This window comes from Eschrichtius robustus, chromosome 5 (assembly GCF_028021215.1).
Source record: "Eschrichtius robustus isolate mEscRob2 chromosome 5, mEscRob2.pri, whole genome shotgun sequence".
NCBI classification, from domain to species: Eukaryota; Metazoa; Chordata; class Mammalia; order Artiodactyla; family Eschrichtiidae; genus Eschrichtius; species Eschrichtius robustus.
In genome coordinates, this window is record NC_090828.1 from 137902487 (window position 1) to 137929776 (window position 27290).

Genomic DNA, 27290 nt, shown 5'->3' on the forward strand with positions numbered 1-27290 from the left:
GTGAAAATATGTGTGAAGGACAGAACTCCTCAGGGACTTTTTTCCCTCCACATTTTCTTTTACTTTTCCTGCTCCCTCCTCCAAAGACTGTTTTCTCTATACTTTCCTAGGGTTAGAGGGAGTGGGACATGGAAAAGATTTATTTTTCAATTACCATGAAGGTAAAGTCAGTAGGCTTACAATGTCACCTATAAGATTTTCCAGATTGAGTGTTTCCTGGGCCATAAGGTCTGTCAACCAAAGCCACTCAATCCAAGGACAGGTGTTTGGTATTGGCAAATTTCCACAGGACATTGGAACACCAGTATTTGGGTTACTACTTTGGTTAAAGGCTTTGATGTTTAAAATTAAAAATTAAAATTTAATTTTTAAAAATCATCTGGGAATTTCTCTCATCTCCAAATTTTAAATATTATCCAGCATTTTAAATTGTTTTTAACATGAAAGTTAGTTCAATTGAAGTGACCTAACCTTGGTATTGGAAACTAGAAGCACATGAGATGATTGTTCATGAAATTATCCAGTTGAAAAGTACCACTCTAATTACTTCACAAGTGAATTGACAACACTTTTTTGGATGGGGGGCTGTCCAGTTAAGAAGTTAGTGGAACCTAGGGGTATTTTTGCAAAGGGATATTCATGATTTAGTTCTCGCTTTTAAAAACACCACACTTCTCCTTTCTCCAGCAAGAGGATCTGCAGAAGAACCCCTTTGGTGGGAGTTTCAAAGGCAGAGGATACAGAGCACTCTGGGAGAACACCCCTGTCCTGGTAATAAAGATTGTTTTAGAAGATCAGGGATGCTTGGGTTAAAAGTATTTGGTATAGACAAAAATAACAATGAGATAACATCTTCACCTATAGATTAGAAAATGTTTTAATAAAAAGTTCGTTTTAGTGCGCTGACACAGGGACTTGCACTTATTAGTGCAGAGTGGAACACTTTTGCAAAGAATTTGACAACATGAATACAACCTAAAAGATAATTATAACTTTGGGACTGTAATTTAACTTCTAGGAAATTATCTTAAGTAAAATCTAAAGTGCTGAAAAAAGCACTATGCATAAAGATTCATTTACTCAATAAATATTTATTGAGAGTTACCATGTACCAGGTATTTTTCTAAGTGCTGGGAATATAGCAGTGAATTAAGAACCAAACCTTCCGCACGGAAGCGCTCCTTCGAGTCAGGGATGGGAGTCATTCAATAAGCAAACAAGGAATTAAGAAGGTGATGTATCATTAAAAGTGCCTTAAAATTGTCCATTTCTGGCCAAAATGAAGTAAGCTAATTTCAGCTTATTTTTCACAGTGGTTACAACCAAACACACTGGACAAAATACAAAAAGCCACTACCTGAGAACTCTAAAAATAATAAGAGTAGAGAGACTGGGGAGCCGAATCAAAACTCCCAACATGAAAAATGACCAAGAAGGTGGTTGTGAGTTTCCTGGCTTTTTTCTTTTCCTCTTTTAATTCTCAGTTTTGATCCAAAGACAAATCAAAATGGGAAACTATATAGCAAGTGCTGTTGGCAAAAACTCCAAGATAGGTCTGTTTATCAGGACAAAGGATAGAGAAGAAACCCCCCATGAGCTGGGGAGCATGGAGAGAATCCTCACAGCCGTTCTTTTTTTCCTAATTTTTTTCTCTCCTGCTCTGCTCCAAGACCAGTCCTAGTCACACACTGTGCTACCGTGGAGTAGGCAAGAGGAAATCATCCCATTGGAGAGAGGGACTGGGAAAAGAGCGTTTCACAAAGAGTGTGGGGTGTATTCCAGATGTACTTTTTCTCTTTTTTTCCCTCACCACTTTGTCCCAAAGGCAGACACAGTCATGTAGCACAGTACAGGTTGTGGAAACTGAGAGAACTCTGTCTCTCTGGCTAGAGGAACGAGGAAAATGAGCCCCTGGAGGTAGACAGTATGGGGGGAAATCTGGGCGAGGGGAGTTGGAGAAGACTAATGCATGTATGAACCACCCCTAGGCTGAACCTGTATAGAACATACCCAGGTAAGCCTGGCAAAGGCTTTGAGGACTGAAGCGCCATGAAAACCACAGCCCTCATCCTGGACCAAATCTGAGTGGCACAGGTGAGGGATGGACCCAACCACATAGCCAGGGCTGTGAAAACTGAACCAACACCAGAACCACCATGCCCAGAGGTAAGGAAGAACCTGCAATCTAAACCTTATTGGGTTGACTGACTGTAAAACCAACAGAAAACCAACACTCTTCAGAGAATTTTAACACGACCCAGAGTCGCATAACATAATATTTAAAATTTTCAGAAAATGTGACCAATTCTCAAGGGGAAATACGATCAAAAGCGGCCAGCCCAGAGACGACTCAGATGTTGGAATTGTCAGATAGACTTTAAATCACTCATATAACAGTGATTCATGAGGTAAAGGTGAACATTTTTGAAATAGATGAAAATATGGGGGCTTCCCTGGTGGCGCAGTGGTTACAAATCTGTCTGCCAATGCAGGGGACAAGGGTTTGAGCCCTGGTCAGGGAAGATCCCACAAGCCACGGAGCAACTAAGCTCATGTGCCACAACTACTGAGCCCGCCTGCCACAACTACTGAAGCCCACTCGCCTAGAGCCCATGCTCTGCCACAAGAGAAGCCACCGCAATGAGAAGCCAGCGAACCACAACGAAGAGTAGTCCCCGCTCGCCGCAACTAGAGAAAGCCCATTCGCAGCAACAAAGACCCAACACAGCCAAAAATAAAATAAATTAAAGAAAAGAAAATATGTGTGTTTCAGAGGACAACATCAAGAAAGAGAAAAGACAACTCAGAGTGGTAAAAAATGTTTTCAAGTTATATATCTGATGAGACTTTTACCAAGAGTATGTAAATAACATTCAATAATAAAAAGACAAAACCCCAATTTTTAAAAAGGCACAAACAATCTGTATAGACAGTTGTGCAAAGAAGATAAAGAAATTTCCAGCAATCATGTAAAAAGATGCTCAACATCATTAGCCATTAGGGGAATGCAAGTCAAAAGCTCAATGGGACACCACTTCACACCTACTAGGATGCTATAGTGAAAAGGACAGAGAATTAAAAAGTGTTGGTGAAGATGTGGAGAAATTGGAACCTTCATACACTGCTGGTGGTAATGTAAAATGGTTCAGCTTATTTGGAAAATAGTCTTGCAGTTCTGCAAATGATTAAACATGGAGTTACCATACAGTCCAGCAACATCACTCTTAGATATACACCCCCAAATGAAAACATTTGTACATACACACACACTTACACACACAAATTGTACACAAATGTTCATAGTAGCATAACTCATAATAGTCAAAAAATGGAAACAATCCAAATGGCCATGACTTGATGAATTGATAAAAAGTGGTCTATCTTTGCAATGGAATATTATTTGCTAATCAAAAGAAACAAAGTGCTGACACATGCTACAACTTGGATGAACCTTGAAAACATTATGCTGAATGAAAGAAGCCAGTCATAGAGGATCTCATTTGTATGATTTAATTTATATGAAATGTCCAGAAGAGGCAAATTTATAGAGACAGAAAGTAGCTTAGTGGTTGCCTAGGCCCGGAGATGATGAGGGTTGAAAATTTTAATTTAAAGTAGACCTAAGTTAGTAGTACCTATAGATAATGTCAGAATCAAGCTGAAATTATCTCTGGAGCAATAATTTTAAACATCAGCCTCACGGAATTCTCAAAAATAAAGTTCTAAGGAACCTGAGCTCATAACTGTAAAATTCCTTAAACATATGAGGAAACTGGCCACCATGCATGAACGTCAGCAGAAACAAAACACTGCAGAATCAGACCTGCAAACCCTCCAGGTGCTGGACTTGCCAGATACAAAACATAAAATAAGGATGTTTAATTGTTTAAGGACATAAAATATGGGGTTGAAAGTACAAACAGAAATCAGAGACAGTCACAATTGACCAGCCAGATTTGTAAAAGAAGCAGATACAACTTTAAAACAAAAAAGATAACAATTGAATTTAAAAATTCAGGAATGTGCACCCCTCTCTTGAGGATGGACATAGTGACTTGCTTCTGAAGAACAGGAAAGGGAGAGAGAGTCACTTACAGTGGAGAAGCCTGGCAGACATCACCTTAAGCAAGTGATGAAGATTAACATCCTCAGAGATGACCTGTGGATGTCGTGTAGCTCCGGGTAGGATGTGACAAGAAGGGCACTCCACCTATAAATTCAATCTAGTCTAGTCATAAAAACAAACAAACAAACAAAACCAAAAATGAAACATCAGACAAAACCAAACTGGAGGACGTTCTTCAGGTTACTTGGACAGTATGACTCAAGACTGTAAACCATTAAAACTAGGAAAACCTGTGAAACGTTTAGAGGAGACTAAGGAAGCATAATGAGTAGATACAATGCCATACCCCCGGATTGGATCCTGGAGCAGAAAGAGGACATTCATAGAAAAACTGGTGAAATCCAAATAATATCTGTAATTTAGTGAGTAGTATTGTATTGTTGGCAGTTTTTAAATGTTGACAAATGTGCCATGGTAATGTAAGATGTTAGCAATGAGGGAACTGAGTGAGGAGTATATGGGAACTCTGTGCACTATTTTTGTATCTTTTCTGTAAATTTAAACTTATTTCAAAATTTTAAAAAAGCTTATTAAAAGTAACAGCACCTCAGGAATGTGTTAAACATAAGACGAGGTAATGCCAGAGAGCAAATTGTCATTGACCGGAACATATATTTAAAGATATGCACTTGGAATGAACTTCAGAGGGCAAAGAAAATGGAAATTATGAGAGCACAAGAGATATGAGTGAGAGGTTTCAAGTATATTGATCAGAGTCTTGGGGGGAGAGAACAGGAAGAGTACACAATAACGCAAAAAAGATAATGAGTGTGAACTTTCTAGAATTTATGAAAGGCTCCATCTCTCTGTTTTAGGAAACCCAGTGAACCTGAAGCAGCATACAGAGTAGTGTGTAGTAAAACAGCAGAACTCCAAAAAGAAAGAAGTCTTAAAAGGAGGCAGAGAGAAGACATGGTACCTTCAAAGGAACATGACTAGATAGATAGTTAATAAGGAAATAATTGAAGCCCATATACAGTGTAACAATATCTTCAAATCATCAAAATAGAATTGTATATTCTGCAAACTCTCTTTAGGAATAAAGAAAAATGGGACAGATTAAAAAATAAAACAGATTTCAGTAAAACAGTCCCTTTTCAAAGGATATCGAAAGTATATACTTCAGAAAAGGGAAATGATCCCAGTGAGGTAAAAGAAGGAATAGTGGACAAAAACCTGGAGAAAATCTAAATAAATAGTCACTGTATGAAACGGTAGCAATAATCTATTTTTAGAGTTTCAAAAGTCAAACTAGTCCTAAAACTCCTAACAATAATATAATTTGGGAAGGGGGGGACTAAATAAAGTGACAGGTGATAAACATTCTGAATCCCTTAAATCGGCAAGAAATTAAGGATATCGTTAGGGTAAGTATGTGTATTTCAATTTTGTGGCCAACATATGAAATGATAGAGTGTATAACTAATAAACAACAAAGAATGAAAGACAAGAGGAGGGAAAATAGCCAAATCAATATAAAGAGGATGAGAATCAAGAACAAGAAAGAAAAGAAAGGAAATCTATAAAACAGGACATCAGATGCATAAAATGCCACATAGAAGAGAGACTCACTTAGATAATATCTTCAGGGAAGACTTATCTGAGAAGAGGATATTTGAGTTGAGATGACTCCTGGACAATGAGAATAATATTTTCAGAGGTAAAGGATGGTGGAAATTAAAGTTATGGTCAGGGCAGTGGGTCTGAACCACATAAGTAGAGGCTGGAAAGTTGAAGGAAGCCAGTTCATGCAGGGCCATGATTGGCTTTTATTGCAAGTGCAACGGGAAACATTAATGGGTTTTAAACAGAGAGTGATATGATCTGATTTCGATTTAAAAACTCTTTCTGGCTGCTCTTTGGAGAATGAATTGTATGGGAAATGAACGGGGTCAAGGAGTCTATAAGCATAGTCCCAGAAAGACATGGTGATGGTTATACTCTTAGGATGGACGAAGACAAGGAGGTTGCTGGATGGAGCGGTGTGCCTTAGAGAGAGAACCAGATAGGACTTTTTTTTTTGTTTGTTTTTACATCTTTATTGGAGTATAATTGCTTTATAATGGTGTGTTAGTTCTTGAGGACACAGGGAGGGGGAAGGGTAAGCTGGGACAAAGTGAGAGAGCGGTATGGGCTTATATATACTACCAAATGTAAAACTGATAGCTAGTGGGAGGCAGCTGCAGAGCACAGGGAGATCAGCTCCGTGCTTTGTGACAACCTAGAGGGGTGGGATAAGGAGGGTGGGAGGGAGACGCATGAGGCAGACAAGACTTTTAATGGGTTGGATGGGTGCGGATGAGGAACACGACAGAAACCAACGATAACCTTTAATTATGTGAGAGTGGAAATACGCTGGTGTATATGGACAGAAGGGCTGGATCAAGAGCGTCATGGTGAGTGCATTATGTTTGAGATGTCTCAGGCCCTGAAGTTGAGTAGTTTATTTGAGCTGGAGGTCATGGGAGAAGGAAACGTGCATATATAAATATGTAAGACAACAATATAGCCACAGAACAAAGCGAGGTCACCAAGGAAGGGAGTACAGATAGAGAACAGGTCCCAGCACAACCCCTGAAACAGTAGTCAGGTGGAGAAGAAGCGAGGAAAGGAGCCTCAGAAAGTACCCAGAGAGGTGAGCAGAAATCAGGAGAGTGTAAGGTGGTGGAGCTCAAGAAGGAGTATCTATCTGCAGGTGGAAGGAACCCTAAGTGGTCAAAGCCACTGGGCGATACTCTACCACAAAGACTGTGAGACGTCCTTTGCCTTTGGCAACACGGAGGTCACTGGAGTCCTTGATATGAGCAAGGACTCATTTGGTAGAGAAGTGGGAAGGTGAATGGAAGAGTGGGAAGAGGAAGTAGATTGGTAAGCGGAAGGCAGTTTGAAGCAAGTTTGGGAAAACCAGGAGGGGCGGAGGGTGCTGGTTGTGTGCTGTGCAAAGGATGGTGTCACAAGGACCAGGGGAAGGATTTGCTTTTCAGATAAAAGGGATTTTACTGAGTTTGTAGAACCTGTAATCCGTGCCTACTTAGGAAACCGTTGTTTCTCCTGCTGATGTGGCCAAGCCATCATAACCAGACTGGTGTTTTGTGGGTCCCTGTTGGCCCCCTGTTGCCATAGCTGTTTGGAAGGCACATTGGCCTGGGAAGCAGCAAAGTTGTGTCTTGGTGGCTTGTGGGAACGGCCTGGGGATAGTAGCAATTGTTCAATTAAAGCTTACACTCTTCCTTCTGGAGAGGGGCATCAGCCTATACAAGGATATAGCTGGAGGAGAACATGGGTTCACAATTTCTCATATAAAGAAAAACCCTATGAAACTCTATTTTTCAAGCTGACACCTTGGAAAAAGGAAGTTTGTCTTCCCTGGGATTGGAACAACACCTAGAACATTACTGAGGTTTCCAAATTATTGATGTTGATATTTGATGGCATAGTTTCCCTAATATAAAAACAGCTAATCCTAGTTGAATATGTTTTGTGTGTCAGGCACAATTCTAACGGCTTTACATGCATTAGCTCACATAATCATTAAAACAATTCTGGTATTACCCCATTTTACAGTTGAAGAAACTGAGGCAAGGTCAGATTAAGGAACTTTCTCAAGTTGTGGAGGTGGGATGCCTACTCCAGTCTGTGGCCAGATGCCACACTCTGAATTATTATATATGCTCTCTTAGTTAAGAATTGCACATAGTTTAAGAAACTCACTAGGGAAAACAGTGAAGGGTCCACTAATTCCACAGTGAATTGCATTTATTCAACAACAAGAGAGCTGTGCATTCTATGAAAATATGCAAGTGTTAGCTGTTTAGAAAGATAAGGAGAAAAGGAAAGAAAAACAGTTTACTGCCATCAAAATTCCCCATTCTTGAAGGGAATTGTTTGCGCATCTTGTAAACACAGAACTTAAACACAAGAAGCATATATGACATTATGTTTGTCATTTTTATAGCGCCTGATACGGTGCTGGGCACATATGGATATTCAGAAGATATTAGTTATTTATGACAATAGAGACTGCTTAAACCAGGGGTGGGTAAAGGCTTTATAATAAATATTTCAGGCTTTGTGGTCCATATGTTCTCTGTCACAATTCCACTGTAGCTTGAAAACTATCATGGACAATATGTGAATGACTATTCATTACCTATCATGGTTGTGTTCCAATAAAACTTCATATACAAAAAGAGGTTGGGGCCAGATTTGAGCTATAGGCCATTGTTTGATAACCCCAGGTTTAGCCTATCCTTAGCTAATATGGGTAATTACACACAAGCACACATATGTATGTATGTACACATATATGAGCAATGTGTATGAATGTGTGTGTATGAATGCACAGGCATAGATAGATAGATAGATGACTGATAGAGGTATAGTTATTTTTTTTAAGAAAATGAACAGTACCTGTGAACCTATTTCACATGCAAAGAGCTTCACCCTCTGCGTACTTATCATTTCTTTTTTCTTTTATTTTTTTTAAACATCTTTATTGGAGTATAATTGCTTTACAATGGCATGTTAGTTTCTGCTTTATAACAAAGTGAATCAGCTATACATATACATATATGCCCATATCCCTTCCCTCTTGCATCTCCCTCCCTCCCACGCTTCCTATCCCACCACTCTAGGTGGTCACAAAACACCGAGTTGATCTCCCTGTGCTATGCGGCTGCTTCCCACTAGCTATCTATTTTACATTTGATAGTCTTTATATGTCCATGCCACTCTCTCACTTTGTCCCAGCTTACCCTTCCCCCCTCTGTGTCCTCAAATCCATTCTCTGGTAGGTCTGCATCTTTATTCCCAACCTGCCCCTAGGTTCTTCATGACCTTTTTTTTTGTTTGTTTTTAGACTCCATGTATATGTGTTAGTATATGATATTTGTTTTTCTCGGTCTGTCTTACTTCATTCTATATGATAAATTCTAGGTTCATCCACCTCACTACAAATAACTCAATTTCATTTCTTTTCATGGCTGAGTAATATTCCATTGTATATATGTTCCACACCTTCTTTATCCATTCATCCGATGATGGACACTTAGGTTGCTTCCATGTCCTGGCTATTGTAAATAGAGCTGCAATGAACATTGTGGTACATGACTATTTTGAATTATGGTTTTCTCAGGGTACATGCCCAGTAGTGGGATTGCTGAGTCATATGATAGTTCTTTTTTTTAGTTTTTTAAGAAACCTCCATACTGTTCTCCATAGTGTCTGTATCAATTTACATTCCCACCAACAGTGCAACAGGGTTCCCCTTTCTCCACACCTTCCCCAGCATTTATTGTTTGTAGATTTTTTGATGATGGCCATTCTGACTGATGTGAGGTGATATTTCATTGTAGTTTTGATTTGCATTTCTCTAATGATTAATGGTGTTGAGCATTCTTTCATGTGTTTGTTGGCAATCTGTATATATTCTTTGGAGAAATGTCTATTTAGGTCTTCTGCCCATTTTTGGATTGGGTTGTTTGTTTTTTTGATATTGAGCTGCATGAGATGCTTGTAAATTTTGGAGATTAATCCTTTGTCAGTTACTTCATTTGCAAATATCTTCTCCCATTCTGAGGGCTGTCTTTTCATCTTGTTTATGGTTTCCTTTGCTGTGCAAAACCTTTTAAGTTTCATTAGGTCCCATTTGTTTATTTTTGTTTTAATTACCATTTCTCTAGGAGGTGGGTCAAAAAGAATCTTGCTGTGATTTATGTCATAGAGTGTTCTGCCTATGTTTTCCTCTAAGAGTTTTATAGTGTCTGGACTTACATTTAGGTCTTTAATCCATTTTGAGTTTATTTTTGTGTATGGTGTTAAGGATTGTTCTAATTTCATTCTTTTATATGTAGCTGTTCAGTTTTCCTAGCACCACTTACTAAAGAGGCTGTCTTCTCTCCATTGTATATTCTTGCCTCCTTTATCAAAAATAAGGTGACCATATGTGCGTCAGTTTATCTCTGGGCTTTCTATCCTGTTCCATTGATCTATATTTCTGTTTTTGTGCCAATACCATACTGTCTTGATTTCTGTAGCTTTCTAGTATAGTCTGAAGTCTGGGAGCCTGATTCCTGCAGCTCCGTTTTTCTGTCTCAAGATTGCTTTGGCTATTCAGGGTCTTTTGTGTTTCCATACAAATTGTGAAATTTTTTGTGCTAGTTCTGTGAAAAATGCCATTGGTGGTTTGATAGGGATTGCATTGAATCTGTAGATTGCTTTGGGTAGTAGAGTCATTTTCACAATGTTGATTCTTCCAATCCAAGAACATGGTATATCTCTCCATCTGTCGGTATCATCTTTAATTTCTTTCATCAGTGTCTAATAGTTTTCTGCATACAGGTCTTTTCCTCTCTTTACACAGGTTTATACCTGGTATTTTATTATTTTTGTTGCAATGGTAATTGGGTGGGTTTCCTTAATTTCTCTTTCAGATTTTTCATCTTCATTGTATAGGAATGCAAGAGATTTCTGTGCATTAATTTTGTATCCTGCTACTTTACCAAATTCATTGATTAGCTCTAGTAGTTTTCTGGTAGCATCTTTAGGATTATCTATGTATAGTATCATGTCATCTGCAAAGAGTGACAGCTTTCCTTCCTCTTTTCTGATTTGAATTCCTTTTATTTCTTTTTCTTCTCTGATTGCTGTGGCTAAAAATTCCAAAATAATGTTGAATAATAGTGGTAGGAGTGGGCAACCTTGTCTTGTTACTGATCTTAGTTGAAATGGTTTCGTTTTTCACCATTGAGGACAATGTTGACTGTGGGTTTGTCATATATGGCCTTTATTATGTTGAGGTAATTTCCCTCTATGCCTACTTTCTGGAGGGTTTTTTTTTTTTTTTATCATAAATCGGTGTTGAATTTTGTCAAAAGCTTTTTCTGCATCTATTGAGATGATTATATGATTTTTATTCTTCAATTTGTTAATATGGTGTAACACATTCATTGATTTGCATATATTGAAGAACCCTTGCATTCCTGGGATAAACCCCACTTGATCATGGTGTATGATCCTTTCAATGTGTTGTTGGATTCTGTTTGCTACTATTTTGTTGAGGATTTTTGCATCTATGTTCATCAGTGATATTGGTCTGTAATTTTCTTTCTTTGTGACATCTTTGTCTGGTTTTGGTGTCAGGGTGATGGTGGCCTCATAGAATGTTTCTCCCTCTGCTATATTTTGGAAGAGTTTGAGAAGGATAGGTGTTAGCTCTTCTCTGAATGTTTGATAGAATTCGCTTGTGAAGCCATCTGGTCCTGAGCTTTTGTCTGTTGGAACGTTTTTCATCATAGTTTCAATTTCAGTGTTTGTGATTGGTCTGTTTATATTTTCTATTTCTTCCTGGTTCAGTCTCGGAAGGTTGTGCTTTTCGAAGAATTTGTCCATTTCTTCCAGGTTGTCCCTTTTATTGGCATATAGTTGCTTGTAGTAATCTCTCATGATCGTTTGTATTTCTGCAGTGTCAGTTGTTACTTCTCCTTTTTCATTTCTATTTCTATTGATCTGAGTCTTCTCCCTTTTTTTCTTGATGAGTCTGGCTAACGGTTTATCAATTTTGTTTATCTTCTCAAAGAACCAGCGTTTAGTTTTATTGATCTTTGCTATTGTTTCCTTCATTTCTTTTTGATTTATTTATGATCTGATTTTTATGATTTCTTTCCTTCTACTAACTTTGGGTTTTTTTGTTCTTCTTTCTATAATTGCTTTAGATGTAAGGTTAGGTTCTTTGTTTGAGATGTTTCTTGTTTCTTACCGTAGGATTGTACTGCTATAAACTTCCCTCTTAGAACTGCTTTTGCTGCATCCCATAGGTTTTGTGTCGTCATGTTTTCATTGACATTTGTTTCTAGGTATTTTTTGATTTCCTCTTTGATTTCTTCAGTGATCTCTTGGTTATTAAGTAATGTACTGTTTAGTCTCCATGTGTTTGTATTTTTTACACTTTTTCCTGTAACTGATATGTAGTCTCATAGCGTTGTGGTTGGAAAAGATACTTGATACGATTTCAATTTTCTTAAATTTACCAAGGCTTCATTTGTGACCCAAGATATGATCTATCCTGGAAAATGTTCCATGAGGACTTGAGAAGAAAGTGTATTCTATTGTTTTTGGATGGAATGTCCTATAAATATCAGTTATGTCCATCTTGTTTAATGTATCATTTAAAGCTTGTGTTTCCTTATTTATTTTCATTTTGGATGATCTGTCCATTGGTGCAATTTGAGTGTCAAAGTCCCTTGCTATGATTGTGTTACTGTCGATTTCCCCTTTTATGGCTGTTAGCATTTGCCTTATGTATTGAGGTGCTCCTCTGTTGGGTGCATAAATATTTACAATTGTTATACTTCTTGGATTGATCCCTTGATCATTATGTAGTGTCCTTCTTTGTCTCCTGTAATAGTCTTTGTTTTAAATTCTATTTGTCTGATATGAGAATTGTTATTCCAGCTTTCTTTTGATTTCCATTTGCATGGAATACCTTTTTCCATCCCCTCACTTTCAGTCTGTATGTGTCCCTAGGTCTGAAGTGGGTCTCTTGTAGACAGCATATATACGGGTCTTGTTTTTGTATCCATTCAGCCAGTCTATGTCTTTTGGTTGGAGCATTTAATTCATTTACATTTAAGTAATTATCGATATGCATGGTCCTATTACTATTTTCTTAATTGTTTTGGGTTTGTTATTGTAGGTCGTTTTCTTCTCCTTTTATCCCTGTGTAGAGAAGTTCCTTTAGCATTTGTTGTAAAGCTGATTTGGTGGTGCTGAGTTCTCTTAGCTTTTGCTTGTCTGTAAAGGTTTTAATTTCTCCATCGAATCTGAATGAGATCCTTGCTGGGTAGAGTAATCTTGGTTGTAGGTTTTTCCCTTCCATCACTTTAAATATGTCCTGCCACTCCCTTCTGGCTTGCAGAGTTTCTGGTGAAAGATCAGCTGTCAACCTTTTGAGGATTCCCTTGTATGTTATTTGTTGTTTTTCCCTTGCTGCTTTTAATATTTTTATTTTGTATTTAATTTTTGATAATTTGATTAATATGTGTCTTGGCATGCTTCTCCTTGGATTTATCCTGTATGGGACTCTCTGTGCTTCCAGGACTTGATTACCTATTCCCTTTTCCCTACTAGGGAAATTTTCATCTATAATCTCTTCAAATATTTTCTCATTCCCTTTTTTTTCTCTTCTTTTTCTGGGACCCCTATAATTCAAATGCTGGTGCATTTAATGTTGTCCCAGAAGTCTCTGAGACCGCCCTCAATTATTTTCATTCTTTTTTCTTTATTCTGCTCTGTGGTAGTTAGTTCCACTATTTTATTTTCCAGGTCACTTATCCGTTTTTCTGTCTCAGTTATTCTGCTAGTGATTCCTTCTAGAGAATTTTTAATTTCATTTATTGTGTTGTTCATCATTGTTTGTTCAATCTTTAGTTCTTCTAGGTCCTTGTTAAGTGTTTCTTGAATTTTCTCCATTCTATTTCCAAGATTTTTGATCATCTTTACTATCAGTATTCTGAATTCTTTTTCAGGTAGACTGCCTATTTCCTCTTCATTTGTTTGGTATGCTGTGGTTTTACCTTGCTCCTTCATCTGCTGTGTGTTTCTCTGTCTTCTCATTTTGCTTAACTTACTGTGTTTGGGGTCTCCTTTTCCCAGCATGCAGCTTCGTATTTCTGTTGTTTTTGTTGTCTGCCCTCAGTGGCTAAGGTTGGTTCACTGGCTTTTGTAGGCTTGCCAGTGGAGGTGACTGGTGCGTTTTCTGGTGGATGAGGCTGTATCTTGTCTTTCTGGTAGGCAGGTCTGCTTCTGATGGTGTGTTTTGGGGTGTCTGTGACCTTATTATGATTTTAGGCAGCCTCTCTGTTAATGGGTGGGCTTGTGTTCCTGTCTTGCTATTTGTTTGGCATAGGGTTTCCAGCACTGTAGCTTTCTGGTCGTTGAGTTGAGCTGGGTCTTGGTGTTGAGATGGAGATCTCTGGGAGATTTTTGCCATTTGATATTACGTGGATCTGGGAGGTCTCTGGTGGACCAATATCCTGAACTCGACTCTCCCACCTCAGAGAGGCCTGATGCCCGGCCGGGGCACCAAGACCCTGGCATCCATATGGCTCAGAATAAAAGGGAGAAAAAAAGAAGGAAAGAAAGAAAAGATAAATTAAAATAAAGTCATGACAATAAAAAATAATTATTAAAAATTAAAAGAATTAAAAAGTAATTAAAAAAAGAAAAAAGAAAGAAAGAAAGAAAGAAGACAGCAACTAAACCAAAAAAACAAATCCACCAATGGTAACAAACGCTAAAATCTACACTAAAACAAACAAACAAACAAACACAAAATGGACAGACAGAACCTTAGGACAAATGGTAAAAGCAAAGCTATACAGGGCTTCCCTGGTGGTGCAGTGGTTGAGAATCCGCCTGCCAATACAGGGGACGCGGGTTCGAGCCCTGGTCTGGGAGGATCCCACATGCCGCAGAGCAACTGGGCCCGTGAGCCACAATTACTGAGCCTGCGCGTCTGGAGCCTGTGCTCCGCAACAAGAGAGGCCGCGATAGTGAGAGGTCCGCACACCGTGATGAAGAGTGGCCCCCACTTGCCACAACTAGAGAAAGCCCTGGCACAGAAACGAAGACCCAACACAGCCAAAAATAAATAAAATAATTAATTAATTAAACAAAAAAAAAGCTATACAGACAAAATCACACACAGAAGCATACACATACACACTCAGAAAAAGAGAAAAAGGAAAAATATATGTATATCTTTGCTCCCAAAGTCCACCACCTCAATTTGGGATGATTCGTTGTCTATTCAGGTATTCCGGAGATGCAGGTACATCAAGTTGATTGTGGAGATTTAATCCGCTGCTCCTGCGGCTGCTGGGAGAGATTTCCCTTTCTCTTCTTTGCACAGCTTCTAGGGTTCAGCTTTGGATTTGGCCCTGCCTCTGCGTGTAGGTCACCTGAGGGCGTCTGTTCTTCGCTCAGACAGGAGGGGGTTAAGGTAGCAGCTGATTAGGGCTCTCTGGCTCACTCAGGCCGGGGGGAGGGAGGGGTACGGAATGCCGGGTGAGTCTGAGGCAGCAGAGGCCGGCGTGACGTTGCAACAGCCTGAGGCGCGCCGTGCGTTCTCCCGGGGAAGTTGCCCCTGGATCACGGGACCCTGGCAGTGGCGGGCTGCACAGGCTCCCGGGAGGGGCGGTGTGGAGAGTGACCTGTGCTCTCAGACAGGCTTCTTGGTGGCGGCAGCAGCAGCCTTAGCGTTTCATGCCCGTCTCTGGGGTCCGCGCTGATGGCCGCGGCTCGCACCCATCACTGGAGCTCCTTTAAGCGGCGCTCTGAATCCCCTCTCCTCGCGCAGCAGGAAACAAAGAGGGAAGAAAAAGTCTCTTGTCTCTTCGGCAGCTCCAGAGTTTTTCCCGGACTCCCTCCCGGCTAGCTGTGGTGCGCTAACCCCTTCAGGCCGTGTTCACGCTGCCAACCCCAGTCCTCTCCCTGCGATCCGACCGAAGCCCTAGCCTCAGCTCCCAGCCCCGCCCGCCCCGGCGGGTGAGCAGACAAGCCTCTCGGGATGGTGAGTGCTGCTCAGCACCGATCCTCCGTGCGGGAATCTCTCCGCTTTGCCCTCCGCACCCCTGTGGCTGCGCTCTCCTCTGCGGCTCCGAAGCTCCCCCCTCCGCCACCCGCAGTCTCCGCCCGCGAAGGGGCTCCTAGTGTGTGGACACCTTTCCTCCTTCACAGCTCCCTCCCACTGGTGCAGGTCCCGTCCCTATTCTTTGTCTCTGATTTTCCTTTTTTCTTTTACCCTACCCAGGTACGTGGGGATTTTCTTGCATTTTGGAAGGTCTGAGTTCTTCTGCCAGCGTTCAGTGGGTGTCCTGTAGGAGTTGTTCCACATGTAGATGTTTTTCTGATTTGTTTGTGGGGAGGAAGGTGATCTCAACTTCTTACTCTTCTGCCATTTTGAAGCTCCTCCTACTTATCATTTCTTTACCTCTCAGTGCGTCCCAGCTTTCTCAATCTCTTGGAGCATGATGTCGGATGTGGCAGCCTGCAGCCCACAGGTGGATGTCACTGTTCCTTCTCTTCCAGGGCTTCAACTCTCATTGTGGGTTCCAAATCCGAATGATCAGATAAGGGGCTCTAGCTGACCCAATTTGGGAAGAGAGTTTGTCCCTGCTCTAAGTGGCCCTGGCTTGGAGGGTCAGGTTAATGAGGTCCATTCCTGTGGAAGGAATGAATGAAGCTGTGTTAGAGAAAGAAGGGCCATCTGAGCCAAGACTTCAACACCCCGAGATGTTTCTACTGGAGCTGATGTCCACTGTCACCTGCTAAGAAGAGATTATTTGCCACATTCTGGAGACTCAAAGTTGGGTGTCTCCGTAGTTCCTGTCCCCAGATGACTAGCTTTTTCATAAATGGGAGTGATCCATCAGTGACACAAAAGGAACAAGTGCTGAAACCAGAACATGCAGATCAAGAGGAGAAACAACCTCCACGTATGAGTGCAGTCGACCTTTGACCACTCGGGTTTGAGGGGCACGGGTTCACTTACACGTAGATATTTTTCACTGGTAAACATTACAGTCCTGCATGGTCCATGGTAGGTTGAATCCATGGATGCCACGAACCGGGGATGCAGGCCAGCTATAATTTATTAGCGCATTAACCCTCGTGTTGCCCAAGGGTCAACTGTATTTATTTGGCTGGTTGTCTAATTGCTTTATAAAATCTTTACATATGGGCTGAACTGAATACATTTCCTACATTACCTCTCAACCAGACATGAAATGTTTTGCCAATTTTAGCAATCTTTGTTTGAGCTATATTTGACTACAAAATAGGGTTTTTTTCCTTTTTTTTTTTTTGGTTGGTTGTTTTTAAGAAGAGAATTTGTATGTTTACCTTTACCTTTTAAGAAAATTAGCAACCAGGCATAACTGCCAGAATTTAAACCTAGGTTTGGCTGGTTGTTTTTCCCATGGCTCTGCTGCTATTGTGGAGTCTTAAAAGGCAGAAGTGGGGCAAAGGGACAGAATATTTCAAGCAACATTTGATTTGATTTTAAGGAGGAGGAGGAGAGAGAGGAAGGGGAGGAGGAGACGAAATTATTATTGAAAGTATCATTTACTGAGCACTTATGTGACAGAAACTGAAATAAGTACTTTATATAAATTTTCTGTAATTCTCATGATGGCCTTATAGGTAGGCTTCCTTATCCATATTTTATAGAGTAGGAAACTGAGAATCAGAGATTAAATACATTTACAAGGTCACAGAGCTACTAACTGGCAGAGCTGAAATGTGAAAGAAACTCTGAGTACAGAGATTATGCTTTTACCCCACCTACCCCACTTCCTTGTTTTTACCCTTAGTACTATTTAACAGCTGACTGAACCCCTGTCTTTGTAAGTACTCAGAAAGAGCACAATCTTCGGGAGATCAGTGGCATTTTTCCATTCTGTGGTACATCCAGCACCAAGCTTCCCTGAGTCTACTAGAGTATCCTAGTAATATCCCAACCAAATGGTATCTCATGGAACATGTTTTGATAGATTCTGCTGTCCCCTGTCTTTGGAGAGAGAGGGTAGTTCTCAGCAGCATCATTTAAAAGAAACCAAACCACTCTCATGGTCAGTGGATGGATGTAAGAACCGTCAGTTCAGGGGAGGGGTCTGAAATGAGTAATTGGCAGTGGCTGGAGTAGAACCTCTGCAGATTGTAGGCACAGACAGAGCCCTGGCACTGTCCCCAAAGACCCCAAAGACTGAGGCTGGCTGCTGCTATCTTGAACAACTTAGTCGTCTGCAATTTGGTAGGGTAACCTTTCATTTAATAAAGATTTTCTATTTTTTTCTGCCTTCCGAGGCATGACCTTTCTCTGCCGTTTCCACTCGTTAAGGCCTTGATTGTGGTCAGCTGCTTGGACTGGCTTGGATCTGGACTAGGAGAGGCCTCTCTGGGGCAGAAGTGACAGGTTTGGAGCCCATGTAGGCCCAGCCCCTGAGCCCCATCAGTGGGCTGGACAGAGTAAACTTCTCTCTAAGGCTTTTGGTGCTTTCCTTTGAAATAGTGCTACCTGAGGGTAGACTGTTCCACCTCCCTGAAAAGGGAAGGCCTGTTATCCTAGATTCTTCCCAGGTTTTATCTGGTCCAGAAGCTGTTCTATAGATGGGTCTGGAAGCCCCTTCTGCCCTTGGTAGGGGCCCAACTGCCACTACTTCTCAGCTTTGTCTGTGTAAGTGCCTGGTTTTCTGATATCTGATGTCTGCTGGTGTGGGTGGGGGTGGAGTCTGGTGGGGCCTGGGTGTCTAGGAGAGGTTGGGGGCATTTCCCGAGTCCCACCCCTGACCTAGACCCCCTCACCCCAGCTGCATGTGACTGTCTTCAGGCTCAGCCTCCACCCCTATGCTGCATGACTGTCCTGGGGGTCTCCAGAAGGCTCCTGTGATTAGAATACAAAATCAGCTAGACTCCACGGTCAACTTCCTCATTTAATTTAACCCTCACCACAGCCCCGTCAAGCCATTATGATTGCCAGGGTTGAATACATGAGAAATCCATGATGAGAGATTCCATGCTGGGGTTTGAACCCTGATCCATGATGACTGGAAGCCTGCTCGGTCCACTGTGATGGCGCCTCCCAACGGGCATTCCCAGTTGGTGCACAGAGCAGTGAGATCAGCTGTCGGCGCCTTGACCTAATGATTCCTGTCTCTCACTTATGATTCTCTCATGTTTAACATTCTAAGGAGGCCTGATTCCCAACTAGCAAAAAGGCTAGGTGGAGACTCTGCTCTGGGACTTCAGGGGGTCAGGTGGTTGTTGTTTGACATGTAATTTTGGTCACTTGACCTCTCCTGGGCTTTAATTTCCTCTTTTATGAGGTTAAGGAGTTGAATTGGAAAAACTTGACAGGTTATCTCTGGGTCTAATATTTTGTAATTCTGTGAATAAATAACGGATAAGCTTGTATTGCTCCTGCCTCAGCAATGTTCATCCTAAGAGGTATTGAACTATTTATTGTTTTTGAATAGTAACTTTGGTGATGGCATTTGTTTAATTCTTCATGGTTTACAAAACTTTCATATCCAGGATTCCATTGGATATTATTACCCATTTTCAGAAATGCAATCTGAGGTTTATAAAAGATGAGTACTTGACATATACCCAGAGAAACCATAATTCAAAAGGACACATGCACCCCAATGTTCATTGCAGCACTATTTACAATAGCCAAGACATGGAAGCAACCTAAGTGTCCATCGACAGATGAATGGATAAAAAAGATGTGGTGCATATATACAATGGAATATTACTCAGCCATAAAAAGGAATGAAATTGGGTCATTTGTAGAGATGTAGACAGAACTAGAGACTGTCATACAGAGTGAAGTAAGTCAGAAAGAGAAAAACAAATATCGTATATTAAAGCACACATGTGGAATCTAAAAAAATGATGCAGATGAACTGGTTTGCAAGGCAGAAATAGAGACACAGATGTAGAGAACAAATGTATGGATACCAAGGAGGGAAACTGGGGGATGAATTGGGAGATTGGGATTGACATATATACACTAATATGTATAAAATAGATAACTAATGAGAACCTGCTGTATAGCACAGGGAACTCCACTTTGCTGTACAGTAGAAACTAACACAACATTGTAAAACAACTATACCCCAATTAAAAAAAAAGTGAGTACTTGCCCAAGTGACCAGAGTTGATAGTGGTACAACCTCTTAGAAATCTAGGCCAATCTGATTTCATGTCTATGGCTTGATGATGAAATTTATGGCAAAGGACAGAAGTATGTTGAGGGTCAGCAGGAAACTTTCCAGAGCTCCCAGAATCCTTAGACCTTGTAATTGCTTAGTCCAGTTCCCTTTACCGGTTCTGTGTAGAAAAGTGTGGGCACACCCAGTTTGTGAGAGCATCGTGCCTCAACTACAAGACAGCCTGGAGCACGCAGGTGGTGACCCTTCACCACAGAGACTTAGTGTACTGGTGGTATCAGCATCCAAGAAAGAAGAGACCCAGGTCCTCTTTGGGTGTGAGACCAGCCATCCTCCGTCTGGTTTCCGGTTGAGGAGAGGGAGGCTCAGAGAGTTTGGTGACTTGCTGAGAGAGCACAGCAGCACGCAGGGCTACACATATTCCTCTTCTTCCTCCATGACCCCAGCCATCCCACCTAGCTGACTTCTGTTTGCTTACTCCCCAGTGCACTTCTTTATACTTTCCAAAAGTTTCTCCATAGTTATGAAAGCTGTTCAGAAAATGGTGCATATCATTTTATTGAGTGTCACTCAATTTATTTGTCCAGGAATTGCTTAGGGGCTTGTGATGCCCTGATGTCCTTCTTTCTCTGGTGCCACTGAAAAGCTCACCCATGGGTGACATGAGTCCACAGACATGCCAGGCTTGCCCACAGAAACTCGTTTCCAATCCATCCTTCTCTTCTGGCATAGAACAACCGTGCAGTCTTTTCTGCTGGGATGTTGTCCTGTGTCCTGCAAGGGACATGAGCAGGAGGCAGATGCCCATCCTGTGGTCACTCTCCAAGTGTGACATGGTGGATTATAGAGAAAATCTACTCCCTGGAATTCCCTGTGATTGCTGTAGGCTTCTGCTGTGTTGATTGCAGATTGAAGAGGATCTGGATGGCTGTCTGAGGCAATATATTCCAGACCAGATGTTCATCATGGTGCAGTGAGCTTTATGCTCGGTATAATCACAATCGTACCATGAAAAATCCTGTAACGCTGCAGGGTCAATGTCCATCAGACCAGGCTTGTTGCTCTCATGAGAACTGATTGTCACTCTTGGGTGAAGGCATCCCAGAGGAAACTGGGATGTGGACCAGTGATTTCTCTGCATCATTCTCCTTCTTAAATCACCCAGGTCTATTTGTAGATGTTAATGTCTGTGCTCTTTAGGGGCTTCGGTGTTTCATTTGAGTCTATCAAGGGCTTTGCTTGATATCTTTGTTCCAGTACACTAATGACCTGTGCCCTCTCTACCCTTCCCTCGCTGCTCACCCTTGTAGGTTCAGCACCATTCGGCTGAGGGCTTGCACGGGCCAGGTGCAGATGACACCATTTAGTCAATCACCCAAGGCCAGCTGTGTTTGTTCTTGATGTGCTTTTCACTGTTTTCCTCCTATCTGTGAATTCCTGGCTTACATTTTTCTCTCTTAGTCTTTGGTCTTTGGAGACTTATCCAGACTTCCTTCCTTGGTCCTGGACCTGATCTGTGACCCTGGTTCCCACCTCCTGTCTCCCTTTCTTATGCTTCTCCAATCCTTGGTCAGAAGCTGTTGTCCTCCTGGGAAACTGCCCCTCTTCACAACATGAAGATACCAAATGATGGCTTTGCTCTTGCTCTATAAGTAAGGCTTTTGAGAACTGGGTTTATAATCTAATTCTGCAGCTTGTAGGTTGGTCTTATTGCTTTCTTTCTTGTATTCCACTTTTAATGTTATATAATAGACTTAGGGGTGGAGGCAGGGATGTTGTTTTGATCATTTTGGAGCTTGCACCAGTTTTTGTCAAAAAGCCTCAGTAAGTGTTGCAGTGTGTACTGTCTAAAACAGAGGCCCCTAGAGGTCTTCCTTCTGGCTCCCTGTATTCAGGAACTAGAACTTGATTAGTCAGGACTCTTTTCAGTTGTAAGGAAAGAAAACCCAACTCAAAACTGCATGAGCAAAGAGGTGATATGTTGACTCATGTTATGGAGAAGTCCACAGAGAGGTTTAGCTTCAGGCACTGCTCAATCCAGGAACCCAAGCTGATGCTATCTGGCCTCACTCCCCCTTCTCATCCTGTATTTTTCTATCTCCTTGTTCTTCTTTTTCTGTGCTGTTTTCCTCTCATTCTGCTGATGGACTCTTTCAGGTAGTGGGGGAAGATAGCTGCTTGCTTCCCCAGATTTATTTTCCCCAACATTTCTCACTTCTGTCAAAAAATGAATTATTTCTCTGACTGGCCCTGCCTAGGTTACATATATATATATATACCCAGAGCTATCACTGTGTTCAAGAAAGTGGAGTATTATAATTTGTCCAGACCTGGGTCACTAGGCCACTGCTGTGATCATGGGGTTGGGACTTATAGCCAAAAGGAATAGCATTCCAGGACAGCCATCAGGAATGACAAACACAGTCTCTCAAATGCAGCCATGCAAGACACCTCACCCTACGGTGGAGCATAGAGAACAGATGCTCCCCACTCAGTCTTTCTGCTTAACTGGGGCCTTTTCCAGTCATTTCTTTTATCAATAAAAGGATGAGTTCCTATGTAATTGCAGTCACCAATGCTCTTTGTCTCTGTAGCCCCTGGTGTTCCAGAGGGAAGAATTCTCCCTCTCTCACGCCGGGGACCCTAACTGTCCTTGCTAGACCTTGGCTAGACCTTGGCTGCAGCCAAAGAAGGAACCATGGGCAAATCGATCCTAATGTGGCTGGTCCCATTTCCTAGGGCAGCTTATATCATCTGTCAACATCATTATTGCCTTCATTAAGAGGAAGAACTGGGTACATGATTTTCTTTAATATAGGATATAAACAGGCTTAATATATGTTATTTTAAAAATGGCTTTGTGTTTAAGGAGTTTGCAATCATACACATTAGCTGCTCCAAAGAAAAGCAAAAACAGTAGGGTAGTTGGCCCCAAACAGGAGAAACACAAGCACATTTGCACAGAGTGCCAGGAAACCATTTTCAATTGAATCTCAAAATTGTTTCACAGATGGTCTGTTAGCCTGGTGCCTTCATTAGAGGTGTGATTTGCCACCAGGGTCCCCACTGCACTGTGCATTGCTTAAGTGGTTTCTTCTCCAACCCCTTTAAAGAAAATATAAAGATTCTCAAAAATAACCTGCCATAGAGATAGCTCTGGGTTGCTTGTGTAAGTGTTTTCATGAAAGGACACATTTTTTTGCTAAGAATAAGATATCATTGCTTTACATTAAACCATGTATAGATTATTTATTGCCTTTGTTGAAAAGCCAACTTACTCCCCAGTGTTGATAATTGAATCCAAAGCTCTGTCATGCATCACCAGCATGTGTTTTCAAGGAAAAACAAGAGACCATGTGCAAACTGAGGCTCCAGGGCGTCTGTGAGAACAGAAACACTCATAATTCATATTTTATGCACCTCTCATTTCAATTAGCAAAATATGTCTATTTCTTCCTTTCCTGTATGTTAACCTCTCAGTAATAAACAATCTTGTTTTATCCTTTAGTAGGGAGAATACATCTTAGAGACACACCAATCTACATTAGCTGTCATCCAGAAACCTGAGATATGCAATAAATGACGTGGATGGAGTTAGCACAGGGAGCTGGAGACCTGCTGGTTGAGACTTGATTTTATGGGGTGTGTGTGTGTTTGTGTATATATTGTTTGTATGTGTGTATATGTATGTGTGTGTGCATATATATTTGTATGTGTGTATGTATATATATATATATATATAGTATTATTTCTAACGGACATTAACATGGCTAAGAGGGCTGTAAGTAGCTGTAAACCACATATGGTTTCCTATTTGTCTTTGCTACAAGGGAAACAGAAAGTCTCCCATGCCATTGCTTTGGGAGGGTTCATCCCAGCGATTATGTTCATATGTTAAAAAAGACTTCTTTTTCCATAACCTTTGTTCATTCATTTATTTTTTCTTCCATTTTTATTGAGATATAATTGACATATATCACTGTATAAGTTTAAGGTGTACAGCATGATTATTTGACTTACATACATCATGAAATGATTACCACAATAAATCTAGTGAACATCCATCATCACATACAGATACAATATAAAAGAAAAAAAAATTTTCCCCTTGTGATGAGAACTCTTAGGATTTACTCTCTTAACAATTTACATATAGAAAAAAGAAAAAATACATTAATGTAACTTCAATTTTTGATGGACAATGGCTCAGCAGGAGGTCCCTGTTTGCTTTCCTGACTGTCTCATTTTCACCTATTTGTAACCGAAATATTAAACAGGGGAAGCCAAATTTCACCTTTGCCTGCTCGGTTATCTTTTTTTTTTTTAACTTTAAACAATTTTTATTACACAAAGGTTGTCACATAATTGAATATTGCTCTACTCTGTACACAATTATTCTTACCCTCCACATAAAGGCTGCTTCTTAACTTCTCATCTGTTGATGGCAATCACTAAAATCCTGATTTTAACAGAATAGTAGTAAAAGAGCCTCAGTGATTTAAGTTGAAAGCAGTACATTGGTGCATGGCTCTTATACTCATTTACCAGGAATGTACACATGTCTTTATTCAAAAATACAAAATAAATTATCTGTAGGCATGGACAATGACAGCAGTAAACCATTCTATGTTGTCAACTGAAACCAGTAACTGATGGTTATAGTGATCTTCTTAAACATCAGCCAGCCTTTTCTTCAGTCATCTCCTTCAGCTGACCTCTCTTAAAGTTACTGGTGAGGAACGCTGCCTTGAGCTTCCTCTCACAGCTCATTAATGATGGTAAAGCACTATTCTAGGAATTAGAACATGCCACCTCCCATACCACTTCCCATCCCTCCCATCCCGCCCATTCCAGGATCCTTCTCTTCTTTAGGAATTTCTGTGACCACAACTTCTGCTGTAGTTAACAGAGAGGCCACTCCAGCAGCATCCAGTAATGCAGTTCTTAAAACCTTAGTTGGATCAATGATTCCTTTTTCCACCATATTCACAAAATCTCCAAGCATAGCATCATAACCAACTTCTGAAGAACTTTGCAAAATTTTCTCAACTATCAATGATCCTTCGACACCTGCATTCTTAGCAATGGTCATTGCAGGAATTTTGAGTGCTTTTTAAATAATTTCTATACCAATTTTTTGATCTTCATTAGCTGGAGTTATTGAATCCAAGGCTGGAAGGCACCGAAGCAGGGCACAGCCCCCTCCCAAAACAATGCCTTCTTCAACAGCAGCTCGTGTAGCATTAAGCGCATCTGTAACTCTGTCTTTCTTTTCATTCACTTCAACATCACTTGTCCCACCAACCTTTAGCATAGCAACACCATCTGAGAGTTTTGCCAGACGTTCATTGAGTTTTTCCTTTTCATATTCACTAGTTGTAATATCTAACTGCTCGATGATTTCTTGAATACGCTTTTCAATTTGAGCCTTGTCACCTTTTCCTTTCAAGAGCATGGCATCATCTTTGGTCACAATGATCTCTCCAACTTTTCCTAAGTCATGAGGCTGAACATCTTCAAGATTTAGAGTTAGTCCTTCTTCTCCAAATACTGCACCACCAGTAGCAATAGCCATGTCTTTAAGCTGGTTCTTTCTATTGTCACCAAAACCTGGAGCTTTGACTGCTACAACCTGAAGACGAACTTTCAGCCTGTTCAAAACGAGTGTGCTTAGAGCTTCCCCATCCACATCTTCAGCAATTATGACCAAAGACTTACGGTGAGCATTGGCAATTTCAAGAGCAGGAACAATGGACTGGACACTAGAAATTTTCTTTTCACTTAACAGAACATAGGCATCTTGGAATTCACATTTCTGACCTTTTGATGTATTAACAAAGTATGGAGAGATATACCCTCTATCAAACTTCATGCCTTCAATAATTTCTAATTCATCATTCAGTGTTTTTCCATCCTTTACTGTGATAACGCCCTTTCTTCCAACCTTTTTCATCGCATCAGAAATGATGTTGCCGATTTCTTTGTCTCCATTTGCAGAAATAGTAGCAACCTGGGCGATCTCTTCTGGGGTTGTCACAGGTTTAGACTGCTTCTTAAGTTCAGCAATTACAGCATCAACAGCTAACATCACACCTCTCCTGATTTCCACTGGATTAGCACCTTTGCTAATCTTCTCAAAGCCTTCCTTGGCAATGGAGCATGCCAGTAAAATAGCAGTAGTGGTGCCATCCCCAGCCTCTTCGTTTGTGTTATTGGCAACATCTTGAACAAGTTTCGCACCAATATTTTTATATTTATCTTTTAAGTCAATGGACTTTGCAACAGTCACACCATCTTTTGTCACTTTGGGACTTCCCCAACTCTGTTCAATAATCACCGTCCTTCCCTTTGGCCCCATAGTAACGGCTACAGCATCAGCTAAAAGGTCTACCCCTTGAAACATTAAGGCTCGGGCATCTGCACCAAATTTTACATCTTTGGCATAAGCCCGAGTGAGATGAGGAGCCAATGCCCTGGACACTGGCCTAATCTGGCGAAGGACTGCGGGCAATCGAAGCATTTCTGGGGCAGCAGCACAGCTTGTGGGCGACGAGACAGGCCGTCGGCGGCGAGTGAGGGCTCGGTTATCTTTGAAAGAAAGAAATAAGATTAGTAGGTGTCGTAATGATTAAATTGGAAGTTCTTCGAATCTGGGTACACCTCTTGATGTCTTAACTGGAGATAACATTCTTGGTGATCTATTACCAGCCGGGTTAGCTTTCCCATCCTCAGAGCAAGTATTTGGAGGGAGAATGATGAATCTTCCAGAAAGCCTAAAGACTAGTTGATTAATCTGAAAATTAAAGAGAAACTGTTAGAAGCTTAAATAATATTAGTCTTGAACGTCAGGTGGGCTAATGTGGCTCAGGAGGTGCCCTCATCACTTGTTGGTTCTGTGTGGGTGGGTGTAAACTAAAAGAGGTAAGGTTTTGGGTGTGGTGGGGCACGTGTAGCTCCTGCCTCGGGGATGCTACCCCCTAGCTGTGAGCGTTTGCACAAATAATCTTACCTCTCTGGCTTCACGGTCCTTCTACGGACAGATTAAGTGAAAGGCACCTTATCCTCTTGGCTTACAGAGATTGCAGAAGACCTAAGGAAATGATGGCTATTAGAGTGATTTGGAAAGTGAAAGAGGTTGGGAAAAGTACAATTCCACAGGCTAACGAAAACCATGCACCTTAAAGAAAAGCATTAGGAAATGTAAGAGCCATAACAGATGCCTACCAAGTTTGCCCACATACCTGGGCTCCTGAGCATCTATGCTGTTCAAAAAATATGTCCTAGCTTTCTAGCATCCATTTCTATTATCAGCATTGTCTACGGGAAGAAGGTTGAGCCAGTCAGTCTTTGGAGACTGTGTTGCCTTCTAGTGACTCAAAAGTGGAGGCAATAATAACTTATTTCTACAGTGTTATAAAGACCAAGTGAGATAA

The 27290-nt window shown here is 41.0% G+C and overlaps 1 pseudogene; it reads right to left on the minus strand.

Moving 5' to 3' along the window:
* Positions 1–24640: 24640 nt before the first annotated feature.
* Positions 24641–26430, minus strand: LOC137765458 (60 kDa heat shock protein, mitochondrial pseudogene; annotated as a pseudogene).
* Between the last annotated feature and the right edge of the window lie 860 nt (positions 26431–27290).